At 33.2% G+C, this 6,723-nt stretch overlaps 1 pseudogene; it reads left to right on the top strand.

The window, feature by feature from the left end:
• The first annotated feature begins 1,686 nt into the window (after positions 1–1,686).
• LOC141390758 (fibrinogen C domain-containing protein 1-like) lies at positions 1,687–3,900 on the top strand (annotated as a pseudogene).
• The last annotated feature ends 2,823 nt before the right edge of the window (positions 3,901–6,723 follow it).

The raw sequence follows: 6,723 nt of genomic DNA on the forward strand, positions 1-6,723 counted from the left end.
ATTTTTCGTTGACCCTCTGACCAATAAACGTGGATTTTTAAAGAATACTTTTCACTGACCCACTGACCATTAAACGTGGATTTTGAAAGAATATATTTTCAAGCACCATAGACCAACAAACGTGGACTTTTAAGGAATATTTTTTCAAGCACCATAGACCAACAAACGTGGACTTTTAAGGAATATTTTTCAAGGACAAACACGGCAATAAGCATAGATTTTTAAAGAATATTTTTTTCATTGACCCTCTGACTAATAAACGTGGATTTTTAAAGAATATTTTTTTCATTGACCCCCTGACTAATAAACGTGGATTTTTAAAGAATATTTTTTTCATTGACCTAATAAACCTGGACTAATAAACCTGGATTTTTAAAGAATATTTTTTTCATTGACCCTCTGACTAATAAACGTGGATTTTTAAAGAATATTTTTTTCATTGACCCTCTGACTAATAAACGTGGATTTTTAAAGAATACTTATTCAAGGACAAACACAGCAATAAAAGTGGACTTTTAAAGAACATTTTTTAAGGATAAAAACAGCAATAAACGTGAACTTTTAAAGAATATATTTTTCGAGGACAAACACAGCAATAAACGTGAATTTTTAAAAAATATTTTTCGCTGACTCACTCACCAACTAACGTAGATTTAAAAAAAAAATATTTTTTTCACTGACCCACTCACCAATTAACGTATATTAAAAAAAAAATATTTTTCACTGACCCACTCACCAATTAACGTGAATTTAAAAAAAAATATTTGTTCACTAATCTGAACCGATTTCGATATGATTTGGCACAGTTATTCCTAGACTAACCACCGCCACACATTCCAAATTTCATTGAAATCGGACAAATATAGCGTGTTTCGTGTATCAAATACCTCAAATCTGCCTAAAATATATATGAGAGCTATATCCAAATCTGAACCGATTTCGAATCCCGGCAACCATTCCAAATTTTATTGAAATCGGACATATATAGCGCGTTTCGTGCATCAAATACTAAAATCGGCCGAGAATATATATATCCAAATTTGAACCGATTTCTATATAATTTGCAACACTTATTTCTAGACTAAATTCCGTCGCACATTCCAAATTTCATTGAAATCGGACATATATAGCGTGTTTCGTGCACCAAATGCCTTAAATCGGGCGAAGATATATATGGGGGCTATATCAAAATCTAAACCGATTTTTACCAAAATAAATAGCGTTCGTCCTTTGGCCAAAAAAACTATCTTCCCCAATTTTCATACGAATCGGACAATAAATGCGACCTGTACTTTGTTTACAAAAATACATGGACAGACGGACATGCGTAAATCGACTCAGAAAGTGATTCTTTGTATATCCCTAAAAGGAACTGTGGCTCTATCTCGTTTCCATTTGCATGTTACAAACTAATGCACAAAGACATAATACCCCTTACCACAAGGTGGTGTAGGGTATAAAAAATACAAATGGCACCGCAGAAAATATTAACACACATACATACATATGTATGTATGTGTGTGTTTTAAAATTCCGCAAAACTTTGAAGACTTAATTAAAATATTGAGGTGCGGCATGTTATTCCCCTTGCAAACCGCCGCTTCAATGCTGATAACAACAATTTTCAAATGCTGTATAAATATGAATGTTTTGAAAGAAATCGACAGTACTTAATAAACCATCAAATACAAAGTTAAAATTCTGCTTGAAAATGTCGAAACTTGGGGTTTTATTTCGAGTATTTTTCACAATAAATTTATTTGTGGCGGCGCTACCAATGCGTTGTGAGGATAATGTGGCAAGTGTAAATTTGAACCTATATACATATTATTATTGTGATAATTATATAATTTATTTTAAAATGTTTTTCTAAAATACATTTTAGGGTATCTTTGGTTGGGAAGATACATATGGAGCCAAAAAACTTATAAAAGATATAGATGACATCAAAAGTTCCATAGAAAATTCCAATCTGAGGTAAACAGTTTTGGTGTAAGGGTTTTTATTAACTTCTAAATTAATAAAAATGTTAATTTTTATTCCACTCTTAGCCAACAAACGGATAAGAAAGGTAAATACTTTTAACTAGACTGAGCACTAGTTCATCAATAAATATAACGTTTTATTTTTATAGATTTGTCTATGTTTGATATTCGTGTTGATACATTACCCTATAAATGGTAGGTAAAGTGAAATTTTGTAAAGAAAACTCTTCGGCAAACAACTTTGCTCTAACGAAGGATTGTCGATTATAATATCTCAATAAAGAAAATTCATCGGTAACCACGTATCTTTGACGATAACAACTTTTCTATAATGAAAAGTTATCGATAAGAACTTTTCCATAAAGAAAAATTTTCGATAACTACTTCTATAATGAAAAGTTATCGATAACAACTTTTCCATAAAGAAAAATTTTCGATAACTACTTCTATAATGAAAATTTGTCGATAACACCATTTCTACAACGAATCTATGTCGATAACAACTTTTCTATAGTGACAAATTGTCGATAGCAACTTTCCTATGACAAAAAGTTGTCGATAACAACTTTTCTATAACAAAAATTTGTCGATAACAACTTTTCTATAACGAAAATTGGTCGATAACAACATTTCCACAACGAATCTACAGATAACAAATTGTCTATAACGGTAAAATTGTCGATAACAACTTTTCTAAAAAAAAGGTGTTAATAACACTTTTTCTTTAACGAAAAGTTGTCGATAACAACTTTTCTATAACGAAAACTTGTCGATTACTCCTATTATATAACGAAAAGTTTCGATAAAAACTTTTCTATAGCAAAAAGTTGAGGATAACAACTTTTCTATAAAGAAACGTTTGTCGATAACAACTTTTCTATAACGAAAACTTGTCGATTACTCCTATTATATAACGACAAGTTTCGATAAAAACTTTTCTATAGCAAAAAGTTGTCGATAACAACTTTTCTATAAAGAAACGTTTTCTACAACAACTTTTCCATAACGAAAAATTGTCGTTAAAAACTTTTCTATGACGATAAAATTTTCGATAACAATAAAAGAAAATTCCCAATCTTTTTTCTCCCTAGCCAAACCCATGGACCCTATTCTACTTGTGCAGAGATAACATCCTGCACCGAACGCAGCGGTTACTACTACATACGTATCCCTCAATTTAGCAATGAAAGTTTCCTCGTAGAATGTGATGCCCATACCGACGGTGGTGACTGGACTGTTATACAAAGACGTGAAGATGGCTCTGGTGATTTTTACCGGACATGGTCGGAATATAAGACGGGTTTTGGTGATATTGATGGAGAGTTTTTCATTGGTATGGATAAGCTGCATGCGCTAACAAATTATCAAGGACCCCAGGAATTACTGATTGTCATGGTGAATGGTACTAACGCAGCTAAAGGTTATGCCAAATATGATAGCTTTAAAATTATATATAAAATATACGGGGACGGCAGGTGATTCTCTGAAGTCTCATATCGGTATGAAATTCTCAACAAAAGATCAAGATAATGATGTGCATGCTGAGGGAAATTGTGCCGTTATGTATATGGGGGCTTGGTGGTATTCGAAGTGCCATTCAAGGTGGGTAGTAAAGAAAAATCCCACTTTCCAGGCGTCTAAAATTTAGACTCTAAATTTGTCGTTGTTTTATTTTCCTCTTCTTTTTTGTTTTCAGTAACTTAAATGGCCATTATGGGGACACAAGCTATGCCAAAGGTGTGGTTTGGTATTCATTTTCAGGCCATCACACTTCTCTAACCTACGTGAAAATGATGTTACGTCGCAAAAGAGGATAAAAAGTCCCGAAAGTGACATAAACTTCAAAATATTAAGTACTTATATGTTGTTTACCTATGTATGAAAAATTGTGTAAAAATGGATTTAAACAAATAAAGTCAGCTGCATATTTTTTAAAAACGTTTCCATTTCTCTCAATGACAGGAACGGAACTATAGCGGGGACAACCTGCACAAGACTCTCCCATACTATTGAAGATCGTTTAGAGAAGTAGAGTAGGGAACTCCGCGACCAATTGGAAAGTTTTACTTCAGAAGAGCAGAACCAGGAGATGTTACTTAATCTGAACTTGACCGCAATTCGTGAAGAGAGACCTGACTTTGCATACTGAGGAGGAAGTCTTCTACTTCAGCAAGGAAACTCAAGTTCATGAGGAAATTTGAAAGAATTTAGTCGCGAGCTTCAGATGGATAAGATCTTCCTCCCAAAATTTGCACCCGCTCCTTACAGATTTATTAATTTGGTAAATCGATCGACTTAGGGTCACCCCGAACTAGTTCAACAGCCTTTCGCATTATATCACTATGTCCTACAACCCAGCAAATTTTAACCATATTTCGTATGTCATACAAAACTGTTCTGCAGGAAAGGACAGCTCGCGAGTTTTTGTTCCATGACTTGAGAGCCTTGGCCTCGATTTCTCTGATTTCAATTTCTCTAACTAACTCTTCTGCTTTTCTGATGGCAAGAATATCTGCTTGAAAGATTTTACAGATATCTTTAAGCTTTTATAAGATATTTTGATAAGTGGATATTCTACTTGGAATAATTACAAAAGGAAAGTCAAGCCTGAAAGAGGTGTGCATATAAACCTAACGCCAAGCTCAAGCTGACTTTCAATTAAGATCAAGAACTTCGCATGTCCAAATAATGAAACTTGTCTCCTTCCTGACTTTCAAAGGTCCAGGTCATTTGATGATCCAGGATTGTTCGTATGTATTTTCCTTCTAGAAAAAGCTCTAGTGCAACTCAATCCAGAACTAGTTGCTGGAAATCGGGAAGTGTGTGCTTCCTGGTGAATAGAACGAGTTTATGTTCGCCACTTTCACTTTAAAACCATTGTCCAGGGCCTAGCCTGACAAGTGTACCAAAGCACCTTGTATCACGTCCATCATAGTTGGTAAAAGTTTACCACCTTTGAGTACTACGAGTACAAAATAATCATCATAAGGCACCGACTTAGTTTTAAACAAATATATGTTTGTGTGCAAACAAATTATATATTTAGGTGCAAACAAATTATATGTTTAAGTGCAAACAAATACAAACCCAAAAGCAACAAAAAGAAGCAAACACATGCATCAGTGTGCTTAAAAAACACATTGAAATTTATGCTCACTTGCTCTCAGTAAGCTCTCACTGGCTATCTATTGAAAGGCATAGAAAAGCAACAACAGACACACACATAGGTACATAAAAAATTCCAAAGAAATACATAACAGACTTTAATAAAAGAAAAACTGAATGAAATAATTTATGCCATGTTCATACCAGCATTTGAATCACGTCGTTCATTCTCTTAATTACGTACACGAATTAACCCGTTCATACGACATGGTACACAATTCATAATAGCAACATGATTCATATTTTGATAGTTTTTGTTTACTGATTTTAAAGAAAGTTTCAGCCAAAAGACGACTAAAGTTAATTTATATGAACTGAAAAAATATTTGTCCTTCTTTTTGATATCTATTTAATATTAAATTACAGTCGAAATCGCTTATAACGTCGGTGAAGGGACCGACGGAATTTGTCGCTATAACCGATATGTCGTTATAAGCGATAGGGCTATAAAGGGCTCCAGAGATTTGGAACTTTTGGATATCGTCGTTATAACCGATATGACGTTATAAACGACGACGTTATAAGCGATTTCGACTGTATATTAGTTTCATTCATGTTTTCTATTTTTTTTTCTCACAATTATGGTGTTTTCAGTATATTTCAAATTTTTCTATTTTAAAAATAACGAGAGAGAGACCTGCCAAAATAACTTTTTGGTATACAGACTTTCCGGCAGGCATTTGATTTTTGTTTCTAAATTTATACGCGAATTTGAAACGATGGACAAGAAATGCAAGTGCAATGAAAGAGAAGACAAAATTTTCTATGATTTGAATGTATACTTGTCGTTAAACCGTTGTTTGGGTTTTTGATAAATTTTGTATTTTTCTTGTCATAATTAATTTATTTGGATAAATTCTCTCATTTGTTAGAGATGGGACATATTTTATCGTCATTCTGAGAGCAATTTAAATTGAACAATGTACAAAAATCGTTGTTCGTTCTCAAAATTTTTTATGGGAAATGAAGTAATTATATCGTAATTTGGGTTGGAACAACGAATAGAGAGCGAATTAACCTTAGTATGAACAAGACATTATAAAACGTCAAACTTTTAAAAAGAAAACATTATATAGAAACATCGTTGAACGCTTCAGTTGTGAAACAAAAAACAGTTTCCTCAAAGTTGAAATCTTCAGCGGGAAATCGGCATCTGGAATCAAATGATTATACAATGTAATAAATATAAATATTTCAGAAGGGTTGGCGTTTTTGTTTGGGATGACGACTTCTATTTTGTTTTTCAAAATAGTCAGGCTTAATCCCATAGTCGTTGATTTATTATTTTATTAAAACAACTTTAATTTATTAGTGGGAAAAATTGGCGATGTTTACCAAGGGGTAAGGCAGGGAATACTATAGTTTCAGATCTCGCCACAGATCTTCATCAGTTCCCTTGTTTCTTGTTTTTCAACAAGAAACTTTTTATACCCAAGTGGTATATATGTAAATAGAAGTCGTCATCCCAAACAAAAACACCAACCCTCCTAATTGTGAGACTGGGCACCGTCGAAATGTTGTTTATTGCTGTAGTATGCAATACCAACAAAATAGTTATGTGTTTTTTCGTCGA

This window comes from Musca autumnalis, unplaced genomic scaffold (assembly GCF_047663935.1).
Source record: "Musca autumnalis isolate F117 unplaced genomic scaffold, ASM4766393v1 scaffold_1, whole genome shotgun sequence".
NCBI classification, from domain to species: domain Eukaryota; kingdom Metazoa; phylum Arthropoda; class Insecta; order Diptera; family Muscidae; genus Musca; species Musca autumnalis.